The 13,199-nt window shown below is 36.4% G+C and overlaps 1 pseudogene; it reads right to left on the reverse strand.

The window, feature by feature from the left end:
- Nucleotides 1–4,011: 4,011 nt before the first annotated feature.
- On the reverse strand, nucleotides 4,012–4,435 carry LOC121150847 (annotated as a pseudogene).
- Nucleotides 4,436–13,199: the final 8,764 nt, after the last annotated feature.

The raw sequence follows: 13,199 nt of genomic DNA on the forward strand, positions 1-13,199 counted from the left end.
ATAGGTGATAGGGGGCTAATCTCCAGGAAATACAAAGATTTCCAGAACAACCAATACACCAAAACAAACCACTGAAAAAGTGGGCATGGGAAATGGGCAGACATTTCACAAAGCAACAGACCAAAATGGCAAACAAATATATGAAAAAATGCTCAAGTTCCCTGGCAATAAGGGAAATCCAAATGAAGACAACAATAAGGTACCACCTAACACCAGAAAGGTTGGCACACATACAAAAAACCTCCAACAACACTTGTTGGCCAGAATGTGGGGAAAAGGGAACCCTACTCCACTGCTGGTAGGGCTGCAGACTTGTACAGCCTCTATGCAAATAAGCATGGAGAACACTCAAACAGCGGAAAATCAGCATACCATATGACCTAGCAATAGCACTCCTAGGAATATATCCAAAACACCTGTTGCACGAGAAACCAACATGCACCCCTATGTTCATAGCAGGACAATCAATTGCAAAAACTTGGAAGCAACTGAAATGCCCATCAGCAGAAGACTAGATAAAAAACTATGGTTCATTTACTCCATGGGAATACTACTCAGCTATTTAAAAAAGCGAAATACAGGGTTTTTTTTTGGTCAAATGGGCCCAACTGGAAACCATTATGCTAAGGAAAATGAGCCATGGTTAAATATCACATTTGCCTTAAGATGAAACGATGTCAATCTGGAAAATAGTGCCTGTATATTGTAATATTATTTCAACCTCAAACAGCCTGTATCTCATGCAATAAGATAATATGATGTAATCTATGAATCAACAATCAATGTGATCTATGATCTACATCAAAGAATTGTAAAACCTAATATACTTTTAATACCCTATGCTATTTTGTAATGGGGCAGGAGAGCAGAGAAATCTTCCATCTCCCAGAATGTGTGAGGAAGATGTGAAATACAACATACCAGGATCATAATTTGTAACTCATAGACAACAGGCTCGAATCAGCATTAGACAATACTAAAACTACAAATGCACATGGGGGGAATCAGGAGCGATCCTGACAACCTCTTAACAGTTCATGTGCATGAAGTGGAGTTGGAGGGGACCTCAGAGTGGAGCAGTTGGACAGGAGGAGGCTCGTATCCCAATCCTGAAGACTCCCAGATCCTCACCAAGGACTATCAGTATGAGCACCAAGGACTACATCCTAACTGCCAAGGAGACCATGGGGAACTGGAGTGCCTTAGGAGGCCAAGAATCTGAGGTCACCCACTCCCTTTTGGATCTACCACATGGGATGGAAGAAGTCCAAACTCTGCCTTGCAGGATCCAAGGTCATTGGAACAACAGCCAGGAGCCCTGAGCGGTCTGCAGAAACAGAACAGTAAACTTCTTTTGGGACTAGCGGGGGAGCTTTCTCTTGTTGCCTGATTCCAACTTTGGTTCCCTACCCTATCTTGCAATGACCATCAGGATCACTCCAAAAACCCTTCAAAACAAACAAACAAACAAAATCTAGAATAGAGAACAACAAGGAAAGCTTAGAATCAGACAGGAAATGGTCAGCGGGGATGCACTTATACCTCACTGGGTGGGACACAAAGATTAGTTGCTCCTCACTGGGGTATTGAAGACTTCTCTGCACACCCCTACTAAAACTGTTCACCTAAACTGTTGACATGTGTCTTGTTAGAGTTAGACTACCCAAAAAACAGCCAGGTTCAGCAAAATCATGCTTCAACGCTATAAACTGATAAATATTAAAATTAAAATAGACACAAGACAGCTAAATAGTAATCTATAGCCATTTAAGGTGTGTAGAAGCTGGTTGTACATAAACTAAAATTGAAATGTCAATGAAGTAGTCACAAGATGTGGTTCAGAACTTGCTTTTTTTTTCCATATTGGTTACTCAATACCATGTCAATTAATTCCATAACGTTATAAATTGTTACTGATGTTATGTCGGGGCTTTTAATTGATGGGGATGATACTCTGCCAGCTCTACCTTCAGACCAGAGATGGTCTTCCCAAGAAATCGTTCAACTTATCTGGACAATAAGGTGCTAGACTCTATATTTGGTATATGCTTGCAATGAAAGAATCTCAACTGAATTTGAACTGTGGTAATGCAACAAGGTGGAGGAATCCACTATGGGGGGAGGGTTTGCAAAGGGTGGGGGGAATCCCAGTGCCTATAAATCTGTGTCACATAATGCAATGTAATTATTAAAAAAAAAAAAAAGAAATTCCAAAGAACAAACAGGAAGCCAATATCCAAGTGAAACATAGAAGTAGTAAAAAAGCAACAAAGGGTTTATTAATATCTCCATAAAAAAGGGATAGCACAACAAAAATACATTCTTAAATTGTATGAACAAAGAATTCTTGAAAATTAAAAATACAGTGTGAGATGTTAAAAATTTTTCATAAAATTGTGGAGTATTCTTAAACTGTCTCAAAATCAGAAAAAGATCATTAGGTAAATATATAGGAGATCAACAGAAGGAAAATGATATTTATCTTTCCATTCTATAGCTAGCCCAAGTATAAACTATGACGTTGGAAGTTAAAACTTTAGAATGCCTCCCTTCTGTGTATTAAATCTTGGTAAGCTGTATGACTAAGTTGTGGGGGGAAAATCCAATAGAATTTTTAAGATACAGGGAAGCCTCATGAAAAGAGCAGTTGATGAACTTCAAACTACAGCATTCACTGTTTCCTAGTGAAACTAGTGACGTTGTGATGTACATACTTAATGCCTTTTTCTGTTTATAAAATTCAATATGATTACGTCATAGCATTGTCTTGCAGACTGTTAATGCATGAAATCATGCATAATTTGTTAACACTTTCATACATAGAAAGTTATAAGAAAAATCTCATTCATAAACTAAAAACTGATGGTATTCAATGATGAAAGTAATCTTAAACTACTAAAATATAGTCCCTGATATATAATCAACATGGTGTTAATTCTAATTAATCATAAAAGCTAATTTTCCTTCATCAATAATTAAACATGTCATTTAAGATAGGACTCAAAATATCATTTGAAAATAAGTTCATTCACCTAAAGAAATGAAGGTGATACAAAGGATTTTAAACTAATATTTAATGCTCTTAGAGGCTAATTGAAATTTATGCAAACATTTTTCTTATTATTGAATTAGTGATATTATCTAGTTTAGAGATGCACACAACGCAGATGGAGGGCACCACATATCACAATTTACCATTAAGAAAATTCTAGATTTTTACACTCTTGATCACATCTCTACTCCTCCACATATGGTAAATCCAGAATTTAAGCAAAAACTGATACTGAATTTTTTCTCTAGTACAATTTGAAGATAAAATTGATTCAAATATTAACTGTATTCAAAGAGACACTGCTAAGTGGGGAGGGGGAGAAAGATCAGGTAATGCTTTGAGTGTGCCAATTGTGTTGATCCTAAGATGAAGTAAACCATATTTGTGTTTTTATTTGTATTTTCAGCATACAATGTAAACAAGAACACCTCCAGATATTCTTTTGGCAGGCAAAAAACTGTTTATTTGACAGATGATATAGACAATAATGTATGGCTCATAATTAGGGAGAAAGCTGCAAGAAGTTCTGTGGCATTCAAACAGTTTGTGTGTAGCTAAACTAAGGCTGTTCATGAATGGCAGCTTCAAAACATTTTAAACATGTGGACGAAGAATGAATTCGTATTATTGTAAATGAAAAGGGAAGATTTCTGGAGAAGCTAGACAACATACTGCATTCCAGGCTTGAATGAGCTGAGAAGGATGGTGTCTTATAAATAGAAACCTGCTCTTCCACACATGGGCCAATTCTTTGCTTCAAATCCTCAAAGACAACATACTCGAATTATGAGATAAATGGAGAGCTAAGTGTAGCTGTGTGGGGCACATACGGTGTGAAGGGCATTTGGGGAGGGGGGAATACATTCATGTATTACATGGATCTAGTAATCAGGGTTATATTCATAGAACAATGAGTTATTTCTTTTTTGGTGTGTGGGCAGCAGTGCCCCTTTATTCAGCTACTTGAGGCAGGTGAAGCGTGAGGAGCGTGTGGCGCCAATGCTGGACCGGCCGTACCTCACTGGTGTGTAGGTGATGGAGAACTCGCCCAGGTACTGGCCAGTCATCTTGGGCTTTATCTCCACCCAGTTGAAGGTCTTGCCATTATACACGCCCACCATGCTGCCCACTCTCCTGGGCAGCACGATCAAGTGCTGCAGGTGCGTCTTCCCCACCTCGGGGTTCTCCATGGGCGGCATTTCTTTCTTGGCCTTGCGCAACCACTTGAGCAGCGAGTGCTGCTTCCTGCACAGGCCCTGGCTCAGCCACTGCCGCTGGCGCGCTATGCAACTGCATGAGCTGCTCATAAGATATGTCGAGGTCCACGCCACAGTAAGTGAACTTGTGGAACATCCGCTTCTGCTGCTGCTCCACTTCTGCCATCTTGTCATCTTCATGGAAGAGAGTCATTGCAGTTGCTACTTAATATTCCATAGCCAAACACAACTCTCCATACTTAAAGGTAAAAATTTGCGCATTTGCCAATATGACTGAATAAGAAAGATGTGACACTTATGACTAGTGAGGGATGGCAAAAGGTAAAGAACCAAGGTGCATTCCATGGGAGAATTGGCATGAGGCTCACAGTGGGAATTCTGAAGAGGACATAGCGATACAATGGAGCAAGGTAGATAGCACAATTATTCAGCAGCTATTAAAGACACCATGTTGGGGCCTGAGAACACTACAGATTCAGAGAGAAGTTATAGCAGATCATAGTGGCCAAAGTCACCACCAACACTGCCTGTGATAGAATATCACGGATCAAGCAGATTCCTGTTCAGTCCGGATCCAGAGCAGAAAAGGGGGTTTCAGAGTAGAAGAGCACACTTACTTCTGTAACTCTCCCACAAAGTGCCTGGACTAATGGGGGAAAAGCCACCATTGATGAGATGCCACCAAAGGTTGTAGTTTCTGGTTCTACATGGATACATGCATTTAGGCAGTTCTGTCACATGATAAATTCTTGTTCCCCACTGATTTTGAGCCTGAACTGGTGGCTGAAGAAGCAGCCATCTGAAGGCATCTCAAATGAGCTGGGAATAGATGATTCTGTCCAAAGGATAGATCCATGTTTTCCACCGACCAAGTCTGTGCTGGTGGACTGGAAGGGGGTAGAACAGATGTCAAGACTGCCAAATGTGCCTACAAGCTTCTAATGGTCCCAAGAGCAGGCACAGCACCAGCTGCAAAGGTGAACCATTTATAGGTAACTGGCTCTGGGAACTTAACTGTTGTTCCTGCAGTCTTGCCAGGCTTGCAGGGCTGGTGGGACCCTCTGATTGTAGAAGCCTGTGCACAAAGAATGTGAATTCTTTGACTTTATAATAGTGTTAGGTGTTGTCTCTGGGCACACAGAGAACTGCACCAATTTCTGTGTGGTAAATGTGCTGGTGTGAGTGGGGGCCATAACCACTATGGGCTAAACGTAGGCACTGTGTACACCTCATAAGAGGATGTGAAGCTGTAATTATACTAAAAGTCATGATCAGTACATCCCATTGAACTGACAAAAGAGGTGATCTACCAGCCAAAGTACTTGGGGGGGGAGGGTCATTCTGAACCCTCAATCCATTCTTCAGCATTGACCACACTCAGAACACACTTCCAGAAATCCAGTGAAGGAGGCACTGCACCAAGCCACAAAGACTTTGTTCAAAGATCGAAACAGCCAGAGGAGAGAAACATGTACTTCCAGAAATGCTGAAAATACAAGGAAGACAAGAGAATCCAAATAGAGAACAATGCTTCAATATTAGAATATAAACATGGAAAGATGGAGAAAATGCATAAAAATGAAAAAAATTGTAGGATCACTCAAAGCATACAGAAAGAAATTAAGATACATAAATCCATACAGGATATGAATGTAACTTACACTGTAGCTATAATGGCAGACAGACAAGACATCCTATTGACAAGACATATTTAACAGTTTCTTATGGAGCTCATCTTTGCTTTGGAAGTAGAGATGCATACTGCATTGCATGTTCACAACTGGTTATGATAGTTTCAATTTCATAATTACTCTAATTCTCCACAAATGAAAAACCATAAACTAAAATAAATTACAGGAACAGTAATAAAAATGTTACAACATGAAGTTAAATAGCATGCCAATATGACCAATATGAATGACCAATATGTCACTAAAGAAATGAAAAAAGAATCAAAAACATTCCTGACTATGTGTCACTGCAAAAATAAAGCTTTAAAAAAAAAGATACATGAGATGTAGCAAAAACAGTATTTAAAAGGACATCTAATATCTCCTGCTCCATTGTCCCCTGCAAACATACCAAAGAGCTCCTATAGGTATGGAAAGAGAACGGAGAAGAAGGCCAGTTGAAATAATAGCAGACAACTTTACTAATGCAGAGAAATACAGAGGCATTTAAGTACAGCAAGCACACAGAATTCCTAACAGACATGAACTGAAATGATTTTCACTACACAGTCTCAAACTTTTATAGTAACACATAAAGAAAAAATTCTAATATATACACGAGAGAAATCGCAGATTAGCTTCAGAGATTGATTGGATTAAAAGCTGATTCATCATCAGAAATCCTACATGCTAGGAGATAATAGACAGTCATCTCTTAAAAGCTGTTAACCAAAAATAAGGTACCAGGGAAGCTCTCATCTTTATATGAAGGCAAAATGAAAACCTTCCAAAGCACAAGTTGAAAGAATTCAAATGCTGTCCATCTTTCCAAAATTCAAATGATGCTTAACGATGTGCTGTGCACAGAAATTGAGAATAATAAGCACTAGAATGAAAGGACATGAAGGTAGAAAGTCACCTGGTAAATTAAAAAGTTAAATTCAACACAAACAATGAGAATATTTCTGAAATAATGATAGGGTCAAGTTGTTTTATTTCTATATGAATACTGCATACAAATGACCTAAATTTTCCAATGAAAAGAGAGGCCAGCTAGTTGGATTAAAACATAGATGACCTTTTTTGGGACCATTGACTTCCTAAAAGAAATACAGCTCACCAATGACCAAAAGTGAAAGGATTTAAAAAAGGTCTCGTACTGATGGAATAAAAAAAAAAAAATAGGTGCAGCCAATTCACTTAAAAGGAAAGAAATAGGTATAACCAGACAAAATAAACTAATGAAAAAATTCACAGGGAAGATTCACATTACATATTGATTAATGGACCAGCTCAACATGAAGTGACAATAGTAAATGTAAGTGTAACCAAAACCAAGGAATATGGCTAGTTAAAACAATTGCTAGTGGGCCCAGCGTGGTGGCGCAGTGGGTAAGGTCCTCACCTTGCACGCCCGGGATCCCATATGGGCGCCGGTTCTATCCCGGCAGCCCCGCTTCCCTTCCAGCTCCCTGCCTGTGGCCTGGGAAAGCAGTCCAGGACGGCCCAAAGCTTTGGGACCCTGCACCCGCGTGGGAGACCCGGAAGAGGCTCCTGGCTTCGGATCGGCATAGCACAGGCCGTTGCACTCACTTGGGAAGTGAATCATCAGATGGAAGATCTTCCTGTCTTTCCTCTCTGTATATCCGCCTTTCCAATAAAAAAAAATAATAAAAATAAATCTTTAATAAAAAAAAACCAATTGTTAGTGAATGAAAAGTGAAATAATAAAAAGTGGATTTTCCACAACCTAGTTTCATGAATGGACACATTACACAGGCAGTAAATCAGAGAAATAACATACTTCATCAACACTATGGATCAAATGGACCTAATCGATATTTACAGATCACTGTATCCTACAGTAACAGAATTAACATGCTTTTCATTGATACATGGAAGTGACTTTATGATAGACCTTATATACCATGCTATGAATCTTTCTGACTGCCAGGGCATCAAGCTGGTAATCAATAACTCAAGAAACTATAGAAGACATGCAGACATGTGGATTTTGAACTACATGCTATTGAATAAACTCTGGTCACAGAGGAAAACAAAAGGAAAAAATACCTGTGTAAATGAAAGACAGCAAACAGATAAGAACATATAGAATACAGAAAGAACATTGTTTATAGGGAGGTTTATGCCAATTAGTGCTCAGATAAGGAAATCAGAAAGTCAAATAAATGATCTATCATTCACCTTAAGCATCTGAAAATGCAACAACAGCTGAACCCAAAGATATTAGCGGGGAAAAAAAAGAGTTAAAATTAGAAGATTAATCAGCTTTGGAACAGAATGTAATAAGATTTGTGAACAGAAAGTAACAAGATTTGTGAAATGAAGAGCTAGTATTTTTTTTAACAAATTAATGAAGTTGATATACTACTAGCCCTTTGAACCAATAAAGGAGGAAGATTAAAGACAATAATATCAGAAATGGAAAATGAGACATAACAATGGGCACTACAATATATGCAGATTACCAGGAATGACAACAATCAGCTATCTTCCAACAAATTGAAAATGAAAAAAATGGGTAGATTTTTGAACATACAATCTATTTAAATTGAATCATAATGACAGAAATCCTAAACAGGCCCATAATTAAGGTAGAGATCGAGAAACTAATAAAGGAACCAACAAAGGAACACTCAGAAGGAAATGACGTCACTGCTTCATTCTTCCTAGCTTTTCAAGAATAATTAATTTCAATTCTTCTCAACTTGCTCACAAGGTGGGTGGGAAAGAATTGTCATAAGAAGTTATGAGACCAGATCATCTTCAAAACCAGAAAAAGAAAACATAAAAAGAAATATAGATCAATATCCCTGAACATATATACAAAAATCATCAATAAAATATTAGCTAATTGAATCCAACAACATGTCAGAAAGATTATTCAACTAAACAAAATGGTACTTACCCCTGGCAGGTAGAGATGGCCTAACATATAGAAGTCAATAAATGTGATACACAGTATTAGCCAGTTGAAGAATAATAACCATCTCATCTCACACATTTGATGAAGTACAAGATCCTTTTATGATTCGAAGAAAACCTTAATCAAATTGAGCATAATCAAGACATAAGAAAAATTGATAGGTAGCAACCCATTGAACAGAGAAGAGCTGGAGGTATGACCACTAAGTTCCGGAACCAGACAAGGATGGTCAGCGTCACAACTGCTAAAAAAAACCCCACAAAACTAAAGGAGGAAGTTTATCTATCCTTGTTTGCAAATGACATAATTCTTTAAATAAGGGAATCAAAACATTCTATGAAGAGACAATTGGAATTTGTTACAGCTTTGATAAAGTTGTAGGATTAAAAAAATGGAAAAAATCAGCACCCTTTGTATAAAATGACAATTTTATACAAAAAATTTTATGACTGAGAAAGAACTTACAAAATCAATCCCCTTAAATAGCTGAAAAACAAATACCTTGGAATAAAATGAACCAAGAATTTGAGGGATCACTACGATGAAAATTAAAAAAGAAAAATGGATGACATCAAAAATCAAAATTATTTTATGCTTGCGGATTGTTATCAAAATGTTCATGCTTCTAAAATCAATGCATAGTTTTAATGTTTCATAGTTAAAATATCTAGAACATTCATCTTTCTTAGATCTAGAAAAAATGAAAAAGTTCATATGGAAACACAAGAGATACCAAATAGCTAAAGCAATCTCAAACATTAGATTGAAAGCTATAGACATAACATTACTAGACTTCAAGATGTAGTGCATGCCAATTATAATCTGAGCATCCTGAAACTTTCACAAAAACAGCCATGCAGCTCAAGGAAATAGAATAGAAACCTCAAACAAACCAAAACATCTATAATCAACTAATATCCAATAGCACGATGAAATCACTCCAGTGCTAATAAAATTCATCTCCATCTGCAGAAGTATGGAGCAATTATCCTGTATTCTACATTAGTCAAAAATCATCTCCAAATGAATCATGGATCTAAATCTTTGACTGTGTAACATCAACTTAGTAGAAACATTGGAGCAATGCTGCAAAACATAGGGGTAGGCAAAGATCCTAGAAGCCAAAATAAACAAATATGGTTACATAAAGCTAAGTGGCTTCTCAGCAGCAAAGAAAACTGTCAATGAAGTTAAGAGGCAACCAACAGAACGAAAGAAAACATTTGCAAATTATACAACTGATAGAAGATCAATAACTAGGATCTATAAAAGATTTTGAGAAATTCAACAACTAAACAATCCAGTGAAGAAATTGGAAAAAGAAATCCACTAACAATTTTCAAAGGAGGAAATATACATGCCCAATATACATATGCAAAAATGCTCAGTGTCACTAGATGTCATGGAAATTCAAATAAAACTAACATGAGGTTTTACTCCAACTCAGTAAGACTGGCTATGAACTAAAAATTAAAAACAATCCATGTTGACAAGAATGTGGGGAAAAAATACTCTTATCCATAGTTGGAGGGAATATAAACTAGTACAACCATTATGGCAGACTGCTTGGATATTGTTAAGAAATCTGAAAGTAAATCTACCACATGACCCATCATCCCGTTCATGGTATCTTCCCAAGCTAAATGATGCCATCATATTAATGTTAAGTGTATACCCATGATTATTGAAGCACAATTCACAATGGCTATGATATAAAATCCACCAAAATATTCACCAGCTGATGATTAGATAAAGAAAATCTGGCATAAAACAAATACCACTCAGCCAGGGGGAAAAAAAAATGAGTTCTTGTTTTCAGCAGAAGTGAGAATGGATCACAGTGGGCATCTCTACTCTAAAATGAAAGGACTGCACCCAGTGAAACCGTTAAATACATCTTGACAATATGATACTAGATTCTCTATCATTGTCTATACCTACCATTCCATGGAGTACTTAAACAGAATGTTAAATTGTTACTAAAGGACAATACTACTATAATAATATGGGAGAAAATTGTGGGAGACAAAAATGGGGGAGAAAGAGAAGAATTTATATATGTAAAAGTATGTATCATAATATCCCCCTTTACCTCGGATACATGAAGGAAACAATGTGGAAATAATCTTACCCACTTTCCTGTAGCCCTTGAACCTTTTACCCTAATTAACTATGTTAAGATTGTCAAAAATATATAATAAAAATGGAAAAAATAACTTAATTTTTACAAAATAAATCTTTAATGAGTGACATAAAAATAGTATTGAGAACGCAACTGTAGCTGAGACCAAGGGGAGGAAAGAATTTCTTACTCAAGAAAAGACTGGAAAAATCCAATCAGATAAGTACAATGAAGAAAGTCTAAAAGAAAACTGGGGTATCACTGAACAACCAAATAGTCATCTTATAGTTATTCCTGAAGAACAAAAGGAAAAAGACATTGACAATCTACTAAATGAAAGAACTGTTGAAAATTTTAGGTCTTAAAGAAACAGTGAATTGAATATCCTGACACAAGCAGCTTGAGGAAAACCAGACAACAACCCAGATATTCTTCAAGATCTACCATCACCAAATCATCTCAAGTTAAAGAGGGACTTCTAAAAAGCATTAAGGGAAAAAGCATCAAGCTACATATAAAACAAATTAACATTAGGCTCATTGGAAAATCTTTAGGTCATTAGAAAATAATATAGCCAAGGTCATAAAACAAGAAAATTTCCAGTCAAAGTATTATATTCAGCAAATCTACACTTTAAAGTGGAGAAATAAAGTATTTTCACAAAGGAAAGACAGAATTCAGCACTGCTAGACCAGATTGAAGGTATCCAGTATTAGAACAAAACATGAAACATATGTCAACAACAAATCCACTTAGACAGAATCATTACCCAATAATGAAATTGTACATCTTTAGTTCTTACTCAACAATACTATCTTTGAATGCAAATTCATTAAATTTACCAATTAAAAGATTGTTTGGCTGAATGGATGAAATAACATCAGATTCCAATATAGGCTGCTGCTAAGAAACTCAATTCACAATGATACAAACTCAAAGTGAAAGTTTTGAAAAATATATCACAGGCAAATGGAAACAAAAATTAGTCAACAATAGCTACCACAAAATTACATAAAGCAAACTTTCAGTCAAAAACTATTTAAAAAGTATTAAAAGTGGGTATTATATTGTGATCAAAGTTTCAGTTTAGCAAAAAAGAAAATTCATAAGCACCCATAACAAGATCACCTATATATGCAGAACAAATAGGCCTAGCAGAGAGACAGACTCCAATACTATAAGAATAAGTGACTTCAACACCTCACTCTCATCAATATAGATAATTCAGTCAGAAAAATCAGGAAATATATCTAAGATTGGAAAAATGCTGTCAGGCAAATGGACCAACAGAAAATTACAGCTACATTGCTATATAGTACACAGAAGAAACTCATCAACACATGAAACATTTTCTAGGGCCATATATTAAGCCACAATTCAAGCAATTGAATTTAAGTCAGAATATTTCGCTTCCCAGACTATAAAGAAATAAATCTTGAAATCAACAAAAGGAATAGAATATTCATAAATACTTAGAAATTAAGCAGCATGCTACTGAATGATGACTCAATCACTGAAGAAACCAAAACCTAGGGGATATAGCAAAAGCAGTATTAGGAGGGAAGTTATAGCTAAATTCTCATGTTAAATGCAAGAAATGAAATCAAAGATCTAATGGTACATCGTGAAGATTTAGAAAAGCAAAAACAAACCCCAAATCACCAGAAGGCAAGAAAGAATAAGGATCATAATGGACAGTCAACTGAAATTAAAGAGGGTGAGACAGAGAGATAGACAGAGAGAAACAAAAAGGCTAAATGTATATCTAAACTAAGAGAAAAAAATGAAAATCCATAGCAAAAAAATGCGACATCACAGCTACTGCAACTGAAACTCAAGGGAACACAAGAAAACATGAAGAGCTACTTGCAAATAAACTGAAAAACCTTGATGCAGATCATAAGTCACATCAATGGAATGAAGGACAAATCCTTGTGGTCATCTCAGTAGATGAAGAAATCATTCAACACTCCTTTATAATAAAAATCTATAAGTTAGCTACAGAAATTTAGCTGTGTATCACAAAATAGCCAATAGCATACCAAATGGGAAAAACCTGAAAGCATTTTATCTCAGATCTAGAAAAAGACAAGAATTTTCACTTTCACTATTCTTATTCAAGGTAGTATAGGAAAAGTACAGGTCACAAAAGAAAAAGTAATCAGACTGATTATCAAACTTGGAAGCTTTT

This window comes from Ochotona curzoniae, unplaced genomic scaffold (assembly GCF_017591425.1).
Source record: "Ochotona curzoniae isolate NIBS_2020 unplaced genomic scaffold, NIBS_Ocur_1.0 contig_2210, whole genome shotgun sequence".
NCBI lineage: Eukaryota > Metazoa > Chordata > Mammalia > Lagomorpha > Ochotonidae > Ochotona > Ochotona curzoniae.